Source organism: Elephantulus edwardii, unplaced genomic scaffold, assembly GCF_000299155.1.
Source record: "Elephantulus edwardii isolate Elephantulus edwardi_28Jun2011 unplaced genomic scaffold, EleEdw1.0 scaffold00413, whole genome shotgun sequence".
NCBI lineage: Eukaryota > Metazoa > Chordata > Mammalia > Macroscelidea > Macroscelididae > Elephantulus > Elephantulus edwardii.
Window position 1 is genome coordinate 88,527 of NW_006400163.1, and position 23,200 is coordinate 111,726.

Sequence of the window (23,200 nt, forward strand, 5' to 3'; positions counted from 1 at the left end):
AACAAAATCAAGAACCCAGAAATGGACTCATCTATCTCTGGTGAACTAATGTTGGGCAAGGAAATAAAACCCATCAAATGAGGAAATGACAACCTCTTCAATAAATGGTGCTGGAGAAACTGTACTGCTACCTGCAGAAAGCTGAAGTAGGATCTACATCTGACAGCAGACACAAAAATGAACTCAAAGTGGATCAGAGACTGGGAGTAAAACCCAAAGCAATATAGTTCATAAGAGACAAACTGGGACCAAGTGTAGAAGGCCTAGCCTATGCTATAAAGAGGTTGACAAATACAGCCAGAAATTCACAGTCTGGAGAGGATAAAATTGATGAATGGGACTTTGTAAAGATTAAATCTCTGTACTCACCATTAACTTTTTCCAATGGTGTGAGGAAAAAACAAAAACAAAAACAAAAAACACACAAAAACCCAAACACACCAAAACCCTATGTCCTGGAGGAAAACAAAACAAAAACCATTTGGCAATGCCATCCCAGACAAGGGTCTCACAACAAAAGTTTATGTAGCATACTATCGGGCCTCCAGAAGTAAAAGACAGATAGCCCCATTATAAAATGGGCAAAAGACATGGAAAAACATTTCACAGAGAAAGATATTCAGATGGTCAATAGACACATGAAGAAATGATCAAAATCACTTAAATAAGAGAGATACAAATAAAAACCACAATGAGATACCATCTTGCCCCAGTCACAGTGGCAAGGATTAATAGTGCAGCAAGCAATAAATGCTGGAGAGGACATAGAGAGGTGGGAGCTTTCATACACTGTTGATGGGATTGTAGAAATGGTACAACCACTCTGGAAGGCAGTTCGGTGTTTCCTCAATAATCTGAACATAGAATTTCTGCATAACAAAGCCATTTCACTCCTAGGAATATACCCCAGGGAAATTAGAACTCAGATACAAACACAGATTTTACACCAATGTTCATAGCAGCCAATTATTCACCATCACAAGAACATGGGAACAGCCCAAATGTCCAACCACAACTGAGTGGATTGAGAAATTGTGGTACATTCACACAATGGAATACTATGCAGCACTCAGGAGCAATGATTTCAGCAAATACTACCTAGCTTGAGAGAGCCTGGAGAGCATAATACTAAGTAAGCAAACTCAGTCTTATAAGGACAAATATTTCAAAAGGCCATAATTATAAAGATAGAAGTATAACTAGTAAAATATGATGGGGACTCAAGGGTGAAAGTTGTGGGAACATTGGGCTAAGGATAAGTAGGGGCAAAACCACAGGGCTGCACAATTTGGTGGGTGGAGGGAGGGGGTGAAAGAAATGGGAAGGATCTGGCAGGACCTGAAAAGGCAGGGTAATGATGGGCAAGGCCTAATGGTAATTAATTTTATAAAACATAGGAATGATCGTATGAAGCACAATGTGAATAAAGAATAGTGTGAACCCTAATGTATACAAAATTTGGAAGCAAAACAATATAAAATTTTAAAAAATCAAACTATACATAATTATATAATGCACAATGAGATTAAAAAATAAACTTAAAAACAATAGAAAACAAAAAACAGAACAAAAATTTGTAATGTGGTTTAAAATTCCCAAGAATATGCTTTGTTTCACCATATCTCTTCAATATGCACATTAGAGCAGGAGTGGCATCCACTTCCAATTAAAAGCTTGCCTCCGGAAACTATGAACTTGGAGAAAAGATGAAAGTTTTGTGTTCAAGACTTTTGTTCATAGGATTACTGTGGATCATCTATGATTCTATGACATTTAACAAATACAACAACTTATCTTTTCCACTGTCAGCTCTCAGCCTTGTTCTGCTATTAAGTTTCTTTTTTTAATTTTACTAGTTTATATACAAAATTCAAATGCATTGTTTTTAGACCAGATTCTTCCAATTTCCCTTACACCTCAGTCAAATTGTACAACCTCATGACTAAGTTTCTTAATCAATCTCTGCACACACCCCCTCCCGCCCCGACAGTGTCAATCTTATTCCTAAGCGAATGACGAGGTTCATAAGGTGAGGCTTACATGTACAGTTATTGTTGAAGGGAAGGAGGTTTTTTAAAGATATTTGTGATGAATAAATTTTCAGTTGTACAAAATACGATCATTCTATTTCCAGCCTCAAAGAACAAACATGTCTATAACAGAATTGCAGCCAGAATGCTCCTTTTAAATTTTACATCTTTGAGCATGTTGTTGTCAGGAGGAAACAGTCCCTGGAGAAAAATTGAGAGTCCGTAAAATAAGAAGAATTCTCTCAATAAGATGGCTTGGCTATGTGGATTGACTCTTAACAGTGAGCTTAGGCACAGTGGAGATTGTGAGCACAGGACAGACCAGGGCAAGGTCATATTCTAGTGTAAATGAGATTACTATCAGTTAAAGCAAACTCAACAGCACCAAACAATAGTAAGTATATCATATTACTTTCTATTTGTCTAATTTATTCAAGATTCAAAGTGCTTAAATCAATGAAGATCTTCATTTCATTATATCCTCCATCATTAAGAAACGCACAAGCTGAAAAGTAACAAAACAAGTAAGTATAAAAACCCTAATGGTTGCTCTGACCATGTTTGAAATTTTTTTCAGTTTCACTGTTTCACATTTGACAGATAATTCATTGTGATTTTGAGAAAATATTTTAAAAAATCTATTATGATAACACTGTATTGCATTGCTTAACAAAAGATAACAAGAACATCTATCTCTGATGATTTAAATTAGGAGTAGCTCCACAAAAGTTGTTGAGTTTTATAGCCTCAGATATCCAATGGACAATAAGTGAGGTGAAATTGACTCAGGAAGTGAGTTAATGAAGTTGAAATTAGCAGATTGCATTTCCAGTCACAATACTGATGACTCATGGTAGAACACAATTTTTAAATAATTATCTCTTTATTTCAATGATCAAAAAGCATGGAAAGAATTTTCACAGAGTAAGATAATCCTATTGCCAACAGACCCATGAAGAAATGCTCAAAATCACTGGCAATAAGAGAGATGTAAATCGAAACAACAATGAGATACCATGTTACCCCAATAGTGGTGGCAAAGTTTAACAGGACAGCAAGTAAATATTGGAGAGGATGTGGTGAGATTGATACTCTTATACACTGTTGGTGGGATTATAAAATGGTGCAACCACTCTGAAAGGCAGTTTCCAAACTGAGGCAAAAACAGAGACTTGTAAATGAATGTTCACCGTAACAAAGACATGGAAACAGTCAAATGTCCAATTACAATAGAATGGGTTGAGAAATGATGGTACATTCACATGACGGAATACTCTGCAGCACGAAGGAGCTGATTTTGTAAATCATCACCTAACTTGAGAGGGACTCGAGAGCACTATGTTAAGTGAACTACTTCAGGCTCATAAGAACAAATATTATATAAGCTCATTATTGTAGAACATGCATGAAAATACAAGGGTGGAGAAGTAGAGGGATCAGGACGGTGGAAGTTAATCATAGGGTCACACAACTTGATCTGAGGGGGATGGGGTGGATAAAGGAAATGGAAAGATCTAGTGTGGAAAAAAATATATACAAATTTTGAAAGTTAACCCGTATAAAATAATAAAATTATTTAAAAAAACCTCTTTCTTACAAAATGGTGCTGTTAAATGCCATCGAGTCGTAGAAGACTATAGTGACCCTATGACAGGAAGACCTGAACACTGTATAGCTTTCATCATTTCTCTAAGTTCAGAGAGTTTCTGGAGGCAAACTATTTCAGAAGTGGATGCCACTTCTGCATCCAAGCCTGCTTTAATCTGGGAGCTTCGCCAAATACTGTCCATCATAGATAACCATTATCACATTTGACACATCAGTGTCACAGTGTTTAACATCACAGCAACCACAAGTTACGGCTGTAGAGCAAATTGGCAGACCAATGCTATATGACTTGTTGTTGTTGTGCATCGTTGAATTGGAACTGACCCATAGCTGACCCTAAGGCGGGTTTTCAGAGGCACTTAATAACATGAAAGGAGATTGCCTATCCTTCTCCTGCAGAGCATTTGGTGGCCTCAAACTGAGTGCATTTGGGATTGCAGCACAGCTTCTTGCTACTTGGCCACCAGAGCTCCTTATACCACTTAGAATACAAAAAACATAGTGGTTGTTATGTACCATTGAATTGGAATAGACCCATAGCTGATCCTTTAGCAGCTTTTTGAGGTAACAGACTACATGGTAGAGGATTGCCCATCATTTATCATGGCTTCAAAATTTTATGAAGAATAGTTAAATGACAATTTCTACTTCTTGTTGTTATGTACCGTCGAGTCACCTGCGACTCATAGCGTCCCTATGTACAACAGCCCTAAACCCTGCTCTGTCCTGTGCCAATCTCATTGCCTCTGACACACCCATCCCAATTGCCCCAGTCACTGAATCAATCCACCTCATAGAGGGCCTTCCCAGCATGCGCTGTTCCTCTAACCTACCAAGCATGATGTCCCTCTCCAAGGACCGGTCCCTCCTTACAACATGTTCAAAGTATGTTAGACGGAGCCTCAGAATCCTTGCCTCCAAGGAGCCTCCCAGGTTAACCCTCTTCAGGATGAACCTGTTTGTTTTCTTGGCAGTCCATGTGACCCTCAATACTCTTCTTCAGCACCAGAGCTCAAAGGCATCAATTCTTCTATCCTTCCTAGTCATTGTCCAATCTCTGATGCATAACAAGTGATTGCAAAGACCATCGCCTGTATCAGACGCATGAAATTATTAACGGATAGGAAAAGGATTATTATTGAGAATTAGAATGATGATTTTATTTTCTGAATGAACAGTGAGCAAGTGTGTGAACTTGAATCAAACAATTAACTTCTCTGTGTCATCATTGATCTGTAAAATTGAGATAAATATGAACTTCATATCTAAGGAAGTTTAGTGTAGCATTTTTACCTTTGAATATTTTGAATACACAAATATTTGCAAGTTTAAATCCTGACACATTTCAAATAGTAACAGGGAATTGAAGATAAACTGTAATGGTAACTGAAAATATGTCTGGGTTTTATACAGGCTATTTTTACATATTTGATAGTTTATTTTAGAAAGTGAAGGATATTAAAAGCAAAGACTTAAAATGAAGACAAATGGGGTTTATCACTCGCTCTAACAATAATCTTTGCTTACATAGGGAGAACTCTCATGTACCTGCTTTTCAGAGACCCTGATGTGCAGTGCTCCCATCACTTTGACATTTTTAGACAGATTTAATACCATTTCATAAAATGACAATATTAATTTTATTTATAATTACTCTGTAGTCAAGGAATCAGAGAAAAAGAAGTTCTTTAGAGTAGGTGGCCAGAGTTTCCAACGTTAAATATTTTCAATCACCACCTGCAATGTAAAGTAACTGTTAGTGTTAGATGTCATCAATTTGAGTATGACCTATAAGGACCCTATGAAAAACAGATCTGAAGCTTGTCTTGTCCTATCATGGGCCATTTTCACACTTCCGAACATACTAAAACCCATTGTAGCAGCCACTGTGTTAGTCTTATCTGGTTGAGAGTCTTGCTTTCTCTCACTTATACATCACTTTCCAAACATGATGCCCCTCTCCAAGGAATAGCCTGTCCTGGTAATAGAATGTAGCTTTATCATACTTGCCTCCAAGGAGCACTCTGGCTGTCCTTTCTCCAAGACATACTTGTTTGTTCTTTTGGCAGTCCTTGGGGTATTCAGAACTTTTCTCCAACATCACAGCTCAAAAACATTATTAATTCTTCTGTTACCCTTATTTATTGTCCAGTTTTCAGATGTGATTGGAAAGGCCATGGCCTGAATAAGATCACCCTGGTCCTCACAATGGCATCATTGCTCCTCAATAATTTGGAGAGATTCTTAACTGCAGAGTTTTCCAGTGCAATATGTCTCCTGATTCCTTGACTTGCTGGTACCAGTGGTATTGATCGTGGATCCAGGTAAGATGAAATAGCTGACAACTTCAATCTTTTCTCCAACTATCATGATGTTTGCCAATCATTCCAGTGGTAAGAATTCCTGTTTTCTTGACATTGAGATACAATCTACATTAAAGGCTATGTTCTTTGATCTTTTGCAACAAGTATTTAAGTCCTCACAGCAAGCAAGATTGTGTCATCTTCATAACAGATTATTGATGAATGTTCCTCCAATCTTGATGCAACATTCTTCTTCACAGAGTCTAGTTCCTCAGATAATTTGCTCATCATACAGCCTGAATATGTTTAGAGAGAGGATACAACCATGACACACTCCTTTTTAAATTTTAAACCATGTTGTGTTCCCTTACTATCCTCTCACAACAGCCTCTTGGTTTAGGGTATAAGTTTTTACTTAAGCACCATTAAGTGCTCTGAGATTCTCATTCTCCTCAGTGATAGCCACAACTTTTAATGACCCAAACCGTCAAACATCTTCGCATAGTCAATAAAGAATAAATAGACATTCTTCTGGCATTCTTTACTTTCAACCAGAATCCATCTGATATCAGCAATGATATCCCTGGTACCACAGCCTCTTCGAAATCCTGCTTGAAATTCTGGCAGTTCTCCGTCTACCTACTATAACCATTTTTTAGCTTATCAGCAGTATTTTGCTTGTGTGTGATATTAATGATCATGTTTAATCGTTTTCATATTCTAGTGGATGAATCCCCTTTCTTGGGAGTAAGAATAAATATGGATCACTTCCAATCAGTTGGCCAGATAGCTTTCTTCCAAATTTCCTAACAGATTGGTGAGCACATCAGCTATCATTTAGTTCATCAGTTCAGTCATGTTGGTCAGTATTCCATTGACTCCCGGGGCCTTAATTTTTGCCAATGCCTTCAGTGTAGCTACAGAAATTTCTTTCATTCAATTGGCTCTTGTTGTACTTTCTGAAATTCCTGGATCGTTCAACATACTTTCTATAGCATCTTTCAATATTACAACTCGAGGCTTAAATTTATTTTTCCACTCTCTCACTTTGAGAAATGCAAAGCAAGTTTCTTCCCTTCAATCATGTTGGTCAGTATTCCATTGACTCCCGGGGCCTTAATTTTTGCCAATGCCTTCAGTGTAGCTACAGAAATTACTTTCATTCAATTGGCTCTTGTTGTACTTTCTGAAATTCCTGGATCGTTCAACATACTTTCTATAGCATCTTTCAATATTACAACTCGAGGCTTAAATTTATTTTTCCACTCTCTCACTTTGAGAAATGCAAAGCAAGTTTCTTCCCTTTTTGTTCTCCAATTCCAGCTCTCTGACATTCCATTATACTACTTTGCTTTGTCTTCTTGAGATACCTTTTGAACTCTTCTATTCAGCTTTTTACGTTCAGCATCTTTCCCCTTTGTTTTTGGCTTCTTAAAGCTCTAGTGTAATTTTCAGAATCACTTCTGACATTGATTTCCATTTTTTCTTTCTCCTCTGTCTTTGTAATGACCTTCTGTTCTTTCAATGAATGACACATTTTATGTCATCCCACAACTCATCTGGATTTGATCATTACTATTCAATGCTTCAAACCTATTCTGAGACAATTTTGAAATTCAGGAGAAATAGACTCAAGATTATATTTTGGTTCTCATGGACTTGTTTTCATTTTCTTCAGCCTCAATTTGAACTTGGCATATTTCTACATTATGGTCTGTTCCAAACTCCATCTCTGACCTATTGCTGATATTGAGCTTGGCCAATAATCCTTCCATAGATGTAGTCAATCTACTTTCTTTGCAGACTCATTTCTGCCACTAAGTCCATTCTTAGCAACTACCATTTCTGCTTTATTGTTTCCATTTTTTGTATTGCAGTTACCAATTATCATTAATCCATCTTGAGTACATGTTTGGTCAATTTTGAGCTGCAAGATTTTGTAACAATATTGTGTGATGCACAAGCAGCAAGGATTCAAAAGAGACTTCCATGTGACCTTAATATCCACAAGTCAGACATTATTCCATCAGGTCAGCCACAAGTCTCACCTGGAATGGTTCAATACCTTTCCAGGAGCACATAATGCCAAATTGGCAGAAAACTACCAGAAATACAAGCTGAGTTTAGAAGAGGTCATGGAACTAGAGACGTATTGGCAGTGTCAGATGGATCTTGGTAAAAAGCAGAGTACCAGAAGAAGGTCTATCTGTGTTTCATTGACTATGCAAAGGTATTTGACTATGTGGATCACAACAAATTGTGGCTGACCTTGAGGAAAATGGGAATCCCAGAACACTTGATTGTGCTTATGTGAAACCTATACTTGGATGAGGAAGAAGTCCTCAGAACAGAGCAGGGAAACACTGCATGGTTCAAAATCAGCAAAGGAGTATGTCAGGGATGCTTCCTGTCTCCATGTTGTTGTTAACTGCCATCGAGTCGCAGGTGACTCATAGCGACCCTATGAACGAAGTCCTGGACACTTCCTATATAACTTTCGTCCTTTCTCCAGGTCCATAAGGTTTCCAGAGGCAAGCTATTGTGGAAGTGGATGCCACTCCTGCTTTCAAGTTTGTTTTAACGGGGGAGCTTCACCAAACACTGTCCACCATGGGTAATAGTATTTGGCTTCACAGTAACCACGAGTTACCTCTGTACATCAAGTGGACATACTAGGGTTACACACCTAGAAGAATGTTTCAACAACAACAATTAAAAGCAGGTCTGAGGGCCATGGAGTAGAGTCACTCACCTTTGGCTTGGGAGCATGGCTTTCTGTCCACTAGGCCAACTGCTCACTCTCTCTTCTTTATGCTGTTGGTGGTGGTATTGTTGTTAAGTGCTGTCGAGTTGCAGGCGACTTATAGCAACCCTATGGACAAAGTCCTAGACACTTCCTGTATAACTTTTGTCCTTTCTCCAGGTTCATAGGGTTTCCAGAGGCAAGCTATTGTGGAAGTGGATGCCACTCCTGCTTTCAAGCTTGTTTTAATCGCGGAGCTTTACCAAACACTGTCCACCATGGGTAACAATATTCAGTATCACAGCAACTACTAGTTACCTCTGTACAGCAAGTGGACATACCCAAGCCATTTTAAAATAACTTTGAGCAAGATTTTGCTTGAATTATTAATGATATTGGTCTATAAATTTCACATTCTTTTGGGTTCCCTTGTTTTAATTTTTTGGAATGGGAACAAATGTAGATCTCTTCTACTCTGTTGGCAAGATACCTGTCTTCCAAATTTCTTGGCACAGACAAGTACAAAAGTCCAGGGCTGCATCTACTTGTTGAAACACCTTAATTAGTATTTTGTCAGTTCCTGGAGAACTATTTTTTTGTAAATGTTTTAGTTGTAGCTTGAAGTTCTTCCTTAGTTACCAATAGATCTTGATCATATAAGTACTTCATGAAATGGTTCAATGTAAATAAATTCTTTTTGTTAGAATGATTCTCTGTATTCCTTCCAACTTCTTTCAATGTTTCATATATAATTCAATATTTTACTCTCAAATTTATTTAGTATTATAACTCAAAGCTTGATTTTTTTTTTGTTTTTTTAGTTCTTTCAACTTAAAAAATGCTAGACATGTTCTTTCTTTTTTGGTTTTCAAGCTCCAAGTCTTTGCTTATTTATTTTAGAATATTGTGTTTTGTCTTCTTTGAAAAGTTTCTTTTACTCCATCATTTCTTTCTTTAGTTTTGTTCTGCCTTTATTCTAGTAAATGTTTCATAGTCACTGCTGATATCTATTTTGGTATTTTCTTTCTTTCCTCCTAACAATGATCTTTTGAGTAAACTGTTCCATAGTCAGCGCATGCCAGCCTATATGTAAGGCACCTGTCAGTTAACCTATGGTGACTTTTATGTTGCTGTAATGCTGGAATTTATATCGTTGGTATTTCAAATACTAGCAAGGTCACTCACATGATGTACAAGTTTCAATGGAGTATCCAGCCGGCCCAAAAACCGAGACTGTCCATCCGCTTCTGAATAACAGGTCATTGTAAACTCTATGAATAACAGAGGAACAGTATTGAATATAGTGCTGGTTGATAAGCATGCAACCTAAAAAGTTAGAAGAAATACCTTCAAACATCCATTAATAAATAGAACATGAGGTATAAAATATGTGCCAAAGACCAACATGGAGCTGGCCAAGTCTGACTTATGCATGCTGTATAAAGAGGAACTGTCTCCATCAATAATATCCATGGCTGTAAATAGTTGTTCTGTCAGGCATACCAGCCTCCATCCCCCAGCACTTCTTTCAACAGTCACTGGATTCCATATTGAACTCACAGACATTACTCACAGTTGTGGAACCAAGAGTGTGGTTTATTAGAGAAGTTGGAGAGTCTTAACTGACCCATAACTGTTCCTCGGGCAGGTTTTCGGAGGCAGTTAATTGTACTAGAGATTTCCCCATACTTCTGTGGAGCAGCTGGTGACCTCGAATCATGTGCCTTTCGGATTGCAGTGAAGGTTTTTGCCACTAGGCCACCAGAGCTCAAGAAGGACTTGTTGTTGTTGTTGCTGTTATGTGCCGTCGAGTCGGTGACTCATAGTGACCCTATGTACAACAGCCCTAAACCCTGCTCTATCCTGGGCCAATCGCACTGTCTCTGACACACCCATCCCGATTACCCCAGTCACTGAATCAATCCCCTCTTGCGCCATCCCTCCACCCTCCCAAGCATGATGTCCCTCTCCAAGGACCTGTCCCTCCTTACAACATGCCCAAAGTATGTCAGACGAAGCCCCAGAATCCTTGCCTCCAAGGAGTTGCTTGGTTTAATCCTCTCCAGGATGAATCTGTTTGTTTTCTTGGCAGTCCATGGCACATTCAATACTCTTCTCCAGCACCACAGCTCAAAGGCATCAATTCTTCTATCCTCCCTAATCATTGTCCAACTCTCTGATGCATAACAAGTGATTGCAAAGATCATGGCCTGTATCAGGTACACCTTAGTCTCCAGAGAGACACCGTTGCTCTTGAGTACTTTAGAGAGGTCCTAACAGCAGACTTTCCCATCGCAATACATTTTTTAATTTCCTGACGTATTCTCATCGCAATAAGTTTTTTAATATCAAGAGTGTTGACCGTGGAGCCGAGGAAACTGAAGCTGTGAACAATCTCAATCTCTTCGCCATCCATCCTGATGCTACCGACTGGTCCTGTGGTGAGAATCTTTGTCTTCTTGACATTGAGCCTCAGTCCATACTGAAGGCTGCAGTCCTTGGCGCTCTGCAGCAAGTGCATGAGGTTCTCCTCAGTTTCAGCAAGCAGGGTTGTGTCATCTGCATAACACAAATTGTTAATAGATCTTCCATCAATCCCGATGCCACACTTCTCCTCAGAGAGCCCAGCCTCCCGGATAATCTGCTCTGCATATAGGTTGAAAGGTATGGAGATAGAACACATCCCTGGTGTACACCCTTCCCAATTTCGAATCATGCAGTGTTACCCTGCTCTGTTCTGACAATTGCCTCTTGGTCCAAGTATAGGTTTCGCATTAGCACGATTAAATGTTCTGGGATTCCCATTCTTCTCAGAGTCAGCCACAGTTTGTTATGATCCACGCAGTCAAACGCCTCTGCATAATCAATGAAACACAGATAGACATTCTGGTGTTTCCTGCTTTCAGCTAAGATCCATCTAACATCAGCTACACTATCCCTAGTACTACGACCGCTTCTAAACCCAGCCTGGACTTCTGGCAATTTTCTGCTATTGGATATCATTAATTTATATTGTTGTTGTTTTATGCTGTCAGGTTGAAACCATTACATAGGAGTAGGTTATCTAAAATTGTCAGGCAAATTTATAGTCTATACTAATTTAAAATCAGCACGAATTTGCTCACATAGAGGATGTGCAATAATTTGAATCGTTACCAAACTCTAATTACTCTTTAAGCTTTCTTAGCTATGCATTTTAATAACTATATATGGTACTTAAGATCATAGCATGGCTTTTAAAAGAGTTTATTGTTATCTTTCTGTAATTTTATGTTCCTAAAGGGCATTCAATTAATTAATTAATTAATTAATAGTGCCCTTTAGAAATTCTTAGGAAATCTTGGTGATTATGCACTTAGCTGCTAAATTAAAAGTTGGGAATTTGAGTTAACCAGTTACTCTGCTGGAGAAAGATGTTTCAACTTCCTTCAAGATTTACAATCTTTGAAACCCTACAGCACAGTCCTACCCTGTCTTATTAGGTCGCAATGAGTCAGAATCAACTCCATGAAAAGGGGATGGAAAGGAATCTCCTCTCTAGTTTTATTCATTAACTTTTGCTGCATATTGAAATTTGATTAACACAGTCTCGATAAAATATTAGTTATGTCTCTAACAAAATTATTTCATTGTACCAGTAAAAAGAAATAATTTTTAAAAAATCAACTTTTCTTATTTTTTTTAATTTTTTTATAATTTTTTTGTGTGTGTACAGTCAAATCACATCTGACTGGTACAGGAGGAGACTGCCCCTCTTTCTCCAGCAGAGCATCAGGTGAATTTGAACCGCGTATTTCTGGGATTGCAAGAAAAATCAACTTTTTAAAAAAGTCTTTCATGGGACTTCAAAGGACTTCACAATGTACCAGGGATGTGGAAACTTGGAGAAACTGTTTTAAAAAACAAATATTACTGAACAAGTAAGGAGATGAGAACAGGACATCAATGAAGATTTCAAGTGTGATCACAGCTATAAGAAATCTGAAAATCACTTTTGTGGGTTCACAATCTGCCATCCTTCTGCTTCAGCATTTATCTCTGAAATACATCAGCAGCCAGTGCTGTCTCATGTAAATAAAATAAAAAAAATTAAAAAATTAAATAATAGTAAGATCAACGAAAAGACTCCAGCCCAAATGAAAAATAGGAAGCCAGCTGACACCCTGAGCTAGACACTGCTGTTTCTCCGTGTGATCGCTAATAGCAGTGCTCTCATAATCAAGAGCACAGTACTAGAGAAATGATGTTCATAGGGAGTAAAAAAATGATGCCAAAGCAGAGACACTGTTGAGAAACTGTTCAGGGTAGTGATGGCGCCTTATTTTTTAGTCTTCTTTATCCTTGCTTCTGCATGCACAATACTATCCACCAACTACAGGCACGGAAGTACGTTTTATGCTGCTTCTAATAGGCACTGGATAAGTAGCTTTTATCATATCAGACAGAAACGATAAAAATGAGGGCGACTCACTTAAATTTTTTGTTTTGATCCTTCTAGTCCCCAATCTTACAATATTGCCTCTAGGATTTCTGTATTGAGGTGATTATCAAATCTTTCAGCTTCCTTTGGTTCCTCAAGTTTGGACTGAAGTATTGCTGTGTTGTTGTTGGTCTGTTTGTATATTTTTGTTACATTATTCTTAAATATTGCACTGTCACTATACTTGTACAACACTTCAGCTACAACTCCTCATATGTTATTTTCGAAGTTTGTTTCAATTTTCTACTATAAAGGTTATAAAGAAAAATATAATGTTATTTTATTCATCACTTAATCCCAGAATTGACGCTGAGCAGGTGTCCATGGAAAATTTTATGAGGAGGATTTGAGTATTGTCCATTGACACATTCCTTTGTGGTCTTACAAAAACTGTATTATGATGCTACAGATATTAATACAATATCAATATTGCAAATCTTTTCTGGAGAGGAGGGAGGAAGTATATTGATCTTTCTTTAAATGAAAACAAATTTTTAAAGACAAATTTTGAACCTGAATTGACACCATTGAAAGTCTTTTACCATTGTCCATCCACTTTAGAATACAAGCCTGTTCAGTCAAGGTTTTAGTTGGCAACAATGGAAATAAAACTAAGCCAATAAAGTCATCTGTTACAAGATCATATTTTGGAGAGAATTAGGGGAGCTTTCAAATGCTCAAAAAGACTATTGTGAAGCTCTCAGAGACTTAGAAGCACAAATAAATGAAAAAAAGGAAGATCCTCAGGCAGGGAAAATTCTCCTCAGGATAGATACTACCTCTGGTCCACCCCTTCTGCAAACCTGCACCTGGATAATTGCAAGATCACCTCTCCACTGTAGCCCCTAAAAAGTAAACAGATACTTGCTGTGCTTTTGAATTACTCCCTCAAGAGCCAAAGTCCAAAAATAATTATCTAATGGGCTGCACCTGTGTTACAGAACAACAATTTTCCTGCCAGGTGGTTGAGAGGGAAAAAAACCCCACGAATCTCATATGTTCTCTTTAACTTAAAGGAAGATGAAAATAATGAGTTACAATATGAGACTCCTAAAATACCAAGAGTTTTTAAAAAATAAGATCCTATGGGATTCTTCATCATTTGAGAGCCAACACCTGTATTAAAGTCTCTATTAATAATTAAATTAATAAGCTAGAGTTTTACATAATAAAGTTACAAAATACATAAATTATTAAGAAGAACATAGCAAATTATCTTGCATTCATACTCTTACCTTTTTTGAGCTCTGATGGCCTAGTAGGTCAGGATTTGCACTATCAACACAAAGACAGGTGGTTTGAATCCACCAGGTGCTCCACAGAAGAAAGATGAGAAATCTCTTCTTGTACAATTCACAGCCTCTTATTACCCACTGGAGGGTCAGTGTTGAGTTCCAATTTGAAGGTACACAACTCTGTCTTATTTAAATAAGTATTTTAAAATGTGGACAATTAATGAGTTTGAATACAAAGTTTGTTTTTGGTTTTGTTTTGTGGTTGTTTGGGGGATTTTGGGTTTTGGGTTTTTTTTTTTTGCTATCTCTCTACAGAAGTAGAGAAATACTTTCATTCAGGAATTTTGGTTAGTTTTTGTTTGGTTAATCATGGGATTGATAGGACAGTGGCAATAAATTCAGATATTCAAACTCATGCTACCACTTTAAAAACTTGACATCCTGGGTTCCAGCCTGAAAAACTAGTTGAATCAGCTAATTAACATTTGTTTGGTTCTCAGACACTGTTATAACTTCTTTATAGTCCTGCAGTTTACCTTACCCTGTTTACTGGGAAAGGAAATGCATCTTTCCTGAACTAGCATTTACCTTTTACAACTGCATTTTTCTCAGCCATGTGTAAACTGTACCTCAAGTTGTTTACTAGTTACTATATGTACACTATTCTTTTGAATGTTAACTCTGAATTTGTTTATGTGTCTTCGAGTTGCCTGCCACTCATAGTGACCCTATGTATAAAAGCTCTGAAGCCTGCGCTGCCCTGAGCCAGTATCACTGACACCTACTCCCATTGCTCTAGGAATAAATTTGGATTTCTCAGATTCAGTTGGCCAACTAGTTGTCCTCCAGATTTCTTGGCACAACCTGATGAGGGCACCATCTGTTTGTAGAAATAAGTCAATTGATATTCCAGAAATTCTTAGGGCTTTATATGTTACTAAGTCCTTCAGAGTAGCCTGAACTTCCTCCTTTGTCACCAGTGCCTAGAAATTAAGTTTAAAAAGTTGAACGGGAAAAAAATAAACAGCTGAGTAGAGGCTTTGCCTATTCCCTGCTTTGGGGTCTACTCAAATAGCAGCCACCCTCACAGATATAATTGTTCTATGAACAGTGGTCTTTAATTCATAGGGTTAATATGAGTGGTCTACGACTTGATGGCACCTAACAACAATAACAACGACAACACAGAGAGAGCTATGTTGGCCTAGTGGACAGAAAGTTATGCTACCAAGCCCAAGGCGGATGATTTTAATCTGCAGCACTCAAGCCTGGTTCAAATTGTTTTTCTGTCAAACATTCTTCTTGGTGGTATAGTACTGGTCTATTCATTGCTGTACAGAGGTAACTCGTGGTTTCTCTGATGCTAAGCACCATGACACTGATGTGCCGAATGTGATAATGGTTACCCATGGTGAACAGTATTTGCTGGAGCTTCCTGATTAAAACAAGCCTGGAAGCAGAAGTGGCATCCACTCCTGAAATGGCTTGCCTCCGGAAACTAGGAACAGGCTATGAAAGGCTCAGGCCTTTTGTTCATACGGTTGTTATGAGTCGCCTATGACTCGACAGCACCTAACAACAACAACAACAACAATAAAGACGTTTAGAGGTATCTAGAGATGCCTAGTGATCCACATAGATAACTGATAATTGTGACCTATATTTGGTTCAATTTATGTATTGCTTTGTGAATAGTGAGCATATACTGCTTTTCAGCATATTTTCTATATATACATATGTGTGTACTGTCTCAGATTATGAATGACTATATCAGAATCAGAAATGAAATGTGTATAGATAAACATTTGTGTGATTTGTTTTTCTTAATTATTCTGGGTGTCTGAGTCATTTGCATTTACAGTAATTCTTTTATATCTATAAAGTTCAATATTAAAACCAAATTAAACATCTTATCACCTATTTATCACAATGATTACATACATATGCATTTTATACATATACACCTGTATACATATATATGTGAGAGTTTCTGAAAGTCTCTGTATTTTGCATGAATGTCTGGGTGCAAGTTTTAGATGCACCGTTGGGAACACTTAACCAGAAGCTAGCTGAAAATAGCTTACTAAGCAAGCATGCAAATGTATCCCCAAGAAAAACAGGGTGATTTCATGAGACCTCATAAGACCCAGAAGAGCAGCTGTGAAAACTAAAGTTCTTGAGAGCTTATAGAAAATACATACAGATTTATGAGAAGCTACTGTCCTTGAGAATTTACATTAGAGAAAAGCTCTAGCTACTGGAAATCCAGGACGCACTCCTTTCTAGCCCCACATGTAATTATTAGTAACTATTAGATGTCTTTTTTTATGGTCTTTGACATAATTGTTTGTTATGTAGCAAGAAGTTTGGCTTTTCCGGTAAATAATAGAATGCTTATATTCTCTATATATGCTGAGAAGTCTTGTCTAGGGTGAGCTTAGCACTGCTAATCTAAAGGCCATGCCTCTTTGGATGTTCAAATCTACCAATCACTTAACAGGAGAGAGATGGCCTGGGCAATCTTTTCCTGTGAAATGTACAGCCTCAAAAATCCACCGGTGCATCGGTTATGATTAGGTTCTAATTCCATGACAATGAACTTTTTATGTGCCTCATCTACTATAATGAAACTTTTTAAACCTAAATTCTTTATGGTCACTAACAGTATTATAAGTTCTCTGATCTTGAATAAAGTACATTACTTTAAAAGTACAGCTGTAGTAAAAAAAATTGCAGACTTAGAATAACACGCTTTCACTGAATATACGTTCAGCATGGTAAACTCAAGAAATCAGGTCCACTGATTTTACAGAAGAAAAACAATTGCACTATTATCATCAGTGCTGAGCTGTGAATTTTCAAAAAAGCATGTTCAATTTCATTCCTCCTTAATGCAGTGTCAGAAATGCTGCCAGAGACATCCCAATCTCATTTTTTTTATTGCTAGTTGATGATGTATGAAGTAGAAAGCACATAGCACAATTTTCTCATAAGTGGTTAAGCTTGCACTACCAACTACCTTACTTTAAAGAAAGAAAGAAGAGAACTGGGTTATTGAGAGAGTATGACAAGAAAGTTATTGATGGGGAAGAACTCTGGAATACAGAGATGCCAGCTTAATACAGTCAGGTCTTTGGAAATACTGTAAATCAAAGAAAGTAGGTTACAGAAAAGTGTTTTTAGAAAGTCTCTATCACAGCATTCTCAAATAAAATAGCATATTCCTTAAAAATTCTTCCAGTGAAAAGTACTTGATATTTTTAAGCTAGTGACAAGTTATCAAGGAGTATAAATGTTCACTATTTTGGGTTTTTTATTGTAAAATCCAATTAAGCTATAATAAGATTTGTGTTCAACTACTAACCTTGCAAAAAAAGAATGTTAGGCAAAAGGAAAAGGAGTTTTATTGAAAATAATAAAGCTTGAGCTGAGCAGCACCAAGTACACAGTACTGGGCCAATCAGATAGAGGGGTCTCTGAGAACAAAGCAAAGACTGGAGGTTAAGGATCGATTATAAATAAGCTAGCTTCACTTCAAGTCTTTTGAAATGTAAATATTGGCCATATGTCTAGAACTGAATTTATTTCTGCCTAGGTGAGTATTATCACTCTGTTCATTTATACAAGATTGTATTAAAAAATGTATTTTTCATAGGAACAGGTGATTTACGTCTTGACTCATTTGTTTCATGAACAAATGGTTAACATCTTGAGTTTTCGTATTGCATATTGGCCTTGCCATTGTCTTACCTGACATAAGTCTGAAACTTTTCTGTTTGTAGCACTGATATTTTGAAACAATAAAACTGCTGCTTTAATCATTACTTATTCTTCCAGCCTATATTCTAAATTCAGACATAGAAATCAATAGGAAGATATCTGAATATCAACAGCAATTGCTGTCTGCTACAAGTTCTAGTTCGCTATTTTAACAACTTCGTTGTGCCTTAGTTCTCCTTTCTATAATAATAAATGGCTCTGTGTATGATTACATAATCCAAGAAGCTGGACTATGAAAATTGGAGACTTATCAATTGCCAATACTATGTAGATGGCATGATTTTACTAGTTGAAAGTAAAGACAACTTGCAACATTGATTTTAAAAGACCAAAATCTTTAGTATAGATTGTATATCAACGTCATAGGCAAAAATATCTTCACAAGTAGACCAATAGGCAAAAATATTATGAATTGAGAAAAGAATGAAATTGTCAAAGATTTTATTTTACTGTTGTTGTGTACCATAGAGTTGGAACCCACTCATAGATGACTTGCTGTCAGATTTTCAGGGGCAGTTAATCACACGGGAGGAGATTGCCCATTAACACTCCTAGTAGAAGCAGTCAAGAAATAAAAAGACATGTTGCATGGGGTCAGTCTGTTGTCACAGCAGTTTAAAAACTAAGGTGTGACTTCCCAAAGACAAAATGCATATGAATGTTTGGCAATCAATAAGGAAGATCAAATAAATGATGGTATTAGAGTATATACTGTGGACTAACAAAAGAAAAAAGTTTTCTTAGAAGAAGTGCTGTCTTAGAGGTGAGGATGCTAAGACTTCATCTCTCATATTTTGGGTATATTATCAGGATAAACTAGTACCTAGAAAAGGACATTTTTGTTGGAAAGTTAGAGGGTCAGAGAAAGAGGGAAAGACTGAATGAGATGAATTGACTCAGTCACTGCAAGAATGGGCTTAAGCACAATGGAGACTGTGGGGATGATGAAGGATTGGCAAGATTTTGATCTTTTATAATAAAGTCTGTATGTGACAGTGTAAAATTGACTTTATAGACAGTGTTACTTTCTTTAAATATATATATAATTTTAATATTCTGTCATTATTCATAAACCATGACAGGTCAACTAAATTGGATTATAAGGGATAAGAGACTCAAAGGATAGCATTGAACAAATTTGCAGCAATGGTTTAATAAAAGAGCTCTTTAAGCCATTCAGATATTGTTTTAAATCCCAGTGACATTACTTAAACTCTGAATCTCCGCTTATTAAACCACAAAATTGAAAATCTTTTGTCTACATTTCTAAGATATTTTAAGGATGAAGTAAGATAACATACACCATTACATTTAACTAAATTTTTACTTACTTTCACTTACTAAATGAAACAAGATAGACACAAAAAGAGAAAAATACTGCACAATCTCACTTATGTGTGAAAAAGCTAGAATAGGAAACTATTGAGACAAATATTAATGTTTATTAAAGAATTGAAATGAGGAAGAAGAGTAAAAACATTTTTAATAAAGTAAAAATTGTTGAATAGGTGTATGTTTTGTAGTGTTTCTTTTCACAAAAAATTTAAAATTAATACTTTTTCAAAAGTACGAAAGAAAAAAATAAACAACTTGCTTAGATCATTACATTATTATTTAAAAAGGACCTTCAATGGCAGAACTGTCTCCAGACTTGCACTGTCAAAAGCAACAATACAAATACAAAACACTGACATCATTCTCTCCTTTCCCAGATCCAGCATCACTCATTGACCTCAGTGAAGCTTCTAAGCAAGCATAGAGCTACGAGGAAGCTACTTCCTATGAAAAATTATTTGCAGTCTCCTCCCCTGTAATTTACAGCCACAGAAAATCTGCTAGAGTTGGTTATGATAACATAACAATGAACTCTCTGTGTGTGTTTTGGGGGGATTCATTCATTCATTTTTGCACCTCTTTCTCCCTTTTTTTCCCTGCCCCCAGTCCACCTTATAATGGACCTCTTTATTCCAGATTGTTGGCATGCATATAATGCCTAATCAGATGTTTCTTTCAGACTATCCTTCGCTTCATCTTTTCCAGTGCAGGGTTTGTTGACTATTTACTCTTTTCCTATTCTCTCCTCAAACCTCCATGTCAGCCCTATTTTATAATAACAGCATTTACAGTATTTTTCCTTTTGCGACTGAAGTATTTCACTCACATAATGTCTTCCAGGCTCACCTATGTTGTGTAGTGTTTTACACAAGTTCACTGTTTTTCAGTGCTAATCAATATTCCATTATGTGTATGTACCACAATTTTCCTATCTATTCTATTGGATAAATGTAAAGCAAAAAAATCTATGAGATATTATCTCATCCAAGCAACAACAGCAATGTTCAACAGGGCAGTAAATAAATTCTGACAAGGTTGTGGAGAGATTGAAACTCTTAATATATTATTGGGAATGCAAAAATGGTACAGCCAGTAGGGATATTGGTCTGGTGTTTTCTCAAAAAGTTGGAAATAGAAATACAATTTTACTCAGCAATTCCACTGATGGGAATATACCCTAAAGAAACCAGAGCTGTGACTCAAATAGATGTATGCATAACCATGTTTATTTTCTATGTTGTTCACAATAGCAAAGAGAATGAAGCAGTTCAACTGCCCATTGACAGTGAGTTTTTTAGTTTGAGCCTAGTAACCAAATTGAAGCTGATCTAATCTATAATTCATCATTGACCTTGTTTTTATTCTTTGTTTATGTCAAATATTAATCCCACAGTTCAAAGGTGTCAATTATTGTTTGGTTTTCCCTATGCATAGTCCAGTTTTTGCAAATATAGAAATCAATTGAAAAATACCAGGTACACTTTAGTCTTTTCCTTGCTTTTGAATACTTTAAAAGTGTCCTTGATGTCAGATTGGGTAAGAGTTGCCTCCTGAAAATACAGACCTCAGTGATTATATAGAGTAAACCTTTCACTCAATGGAGGATCTGCATTTGCTGATGTGGAAAAAGCTTAAAATGAAGAGAAATAGCTGTAAACATGCATTACTAATATTGATATAGATATGATAGAATATCGGTACCCTTTATTTTTCACATAATCTGAGATTTATACAAATTATATAAATTGATTCTTTTTTAATTGCACAATGATGAAGCCAATCTTACAAAAAAAACCCCGAAAACAAGAAAACACATCAAAAAAACCAACATTGAAAATATACCACTGCAAAATAATTCAGTGAGTTGCTTTTATAAAACTCTGTACAGTAGGCAATTCCTTGGTCACAATTCTATACCATACAATCAGGTGTCAGGTTCGCAGACAGGCCCTACTGGGGAGCTGCCTTTGCATCCTACTTACAGGTAATGCTGGGTGTGAAAGAAGCTTGATTTCCCTTTGCTCTCCAGTGTATCATGTAAAAATATTAAATTTTTAAGAATATATTTACAGGCTTTGCACAAATAGAAAATTGTTACAAATTTATAACCAGGCTTGGCAGGATAATATTTCAACACCACCACCCCACCACCCCAATCCCCTAGATCAAGGCCAGAGATTGATGGCTCCTCCCTATTAATTTACATCTCCATTGAAAAAGTGTGTGTTCCTAGAGGCCTAGCTGAAGTTTATGAAAAACACTTATTTGATGTAAATTCACTTATGTAAAGCTATACATGTAATTGATAACAATTAACCAGTTTATGTCTTGCTCCCTGAAGGTAGAAGAAAGAATGTTGAGTAAGAGACCTTCCTGAGCAAGTACCAGACATCACTTAGCTTGTCAGCTAAGTACAGAAGTACCACCGATGGGTTTTTGGTTCGAGGTGTTGGATGGGGTGGCAGGAGAATAAGACAACCTAGTTGAGGTTGTTTCTCAATGAATGTAAGGTGGGTTTTTTTTTTTGTAGTGGGAGAAAGATGTACAATCTGGTCCAGAGCAATTTATAGCCTCTGAAAACTCACCGGAGGGTCACCTATCAGTCAACTCTGACTCGATGGCACATAACAGCAACAATAGCTGAATAAAGTTCCAAAGTCAGTGAGTCATATAACTAGAGATACAAATTATATTTTTTAGTAGATAATTATTTTCTTTCAAAATCAGGAATATCATTCTACATTATGTGCTGAAACAAGGGATAATAGACTATTAGAAAACAATACCTTAAAGAGTGGAGCTGAAATGATTTTGTTGTTATTACTAGGTGCAGTTAAGTGCTCAACTGAAATTGTATGAACAGTCTCAAAGCAATCCTATGAACAACAGATCTGAACTCTGTTTTATCTTATGCCATCTTCAAGCCCATTGCTTCAGTCACTGTATCAATCCACCTGGTTGAGTCTTCCTCTCTTTCAGCATCCATCCTTCCCAAGCATGATGACCCTCTAATAACGTCTCCTAGCAAACGTGTCCAAAGTGTGTGAGAGGAAGCTTCATCATCTTTGCCTCCAAGGAGCACTCTGACACACCTTCTCCAAGACATATTTGTTTGTTCTTTGGACAGTCAATACACTGAAACGATAGATGTCAAATTATCGGAATCAACATACAATTAAAAAACTTCACATGCCTTTTGAGTACAATTCAGATTATTCAACATGAGTGACATATTCTTTAAGAATAATAAGAACTTTAAAAAATCTTAAACATCTACTTTTCAAGAAATTATTGATATACTGAAATCATGTGACAATTTTGCTCAAATTGTAAATTTCTGGCTCAGAAAATAAGAATATTTTATACTAGGTACCAAGATTTTTTAGGTAAAAGATGTAAAATTATAAATTTTAAAATGTTGAGAAAAATTGTCATTAGAGTTAGAAATGTCAAATAGAATTTAGAATTTTTTAAAATATTTTTTTATTGTGAAAAACATATTGGGGGTACAAGGAGATGAGGGTTGGGGGCAGAAGGGTGAGGATGGGCCAGGATGCAGTTGCAGAGCTGCACAGTTTGGTCGGTGGGGGGAGTAGGTGAAGGAAATGATGAGGGTCCAGTGGGGACCAGATGCTACAGAGGAATGACAAGCATTTTCCAATAGTAATTAAACCAACTGTCTTATT

At 36.7% G+C, this 23,200-nt stretch overlaps 1 pseudogene; it reads right to left on the minus strand.

Moving 5' to 3' along the window:
- Positions 1–23,200, minus strand: part of LOC102857943 — an 80,196-nt pseudogene that overhangs the window by 33,160 nt on the left and 23,836 nt on the right.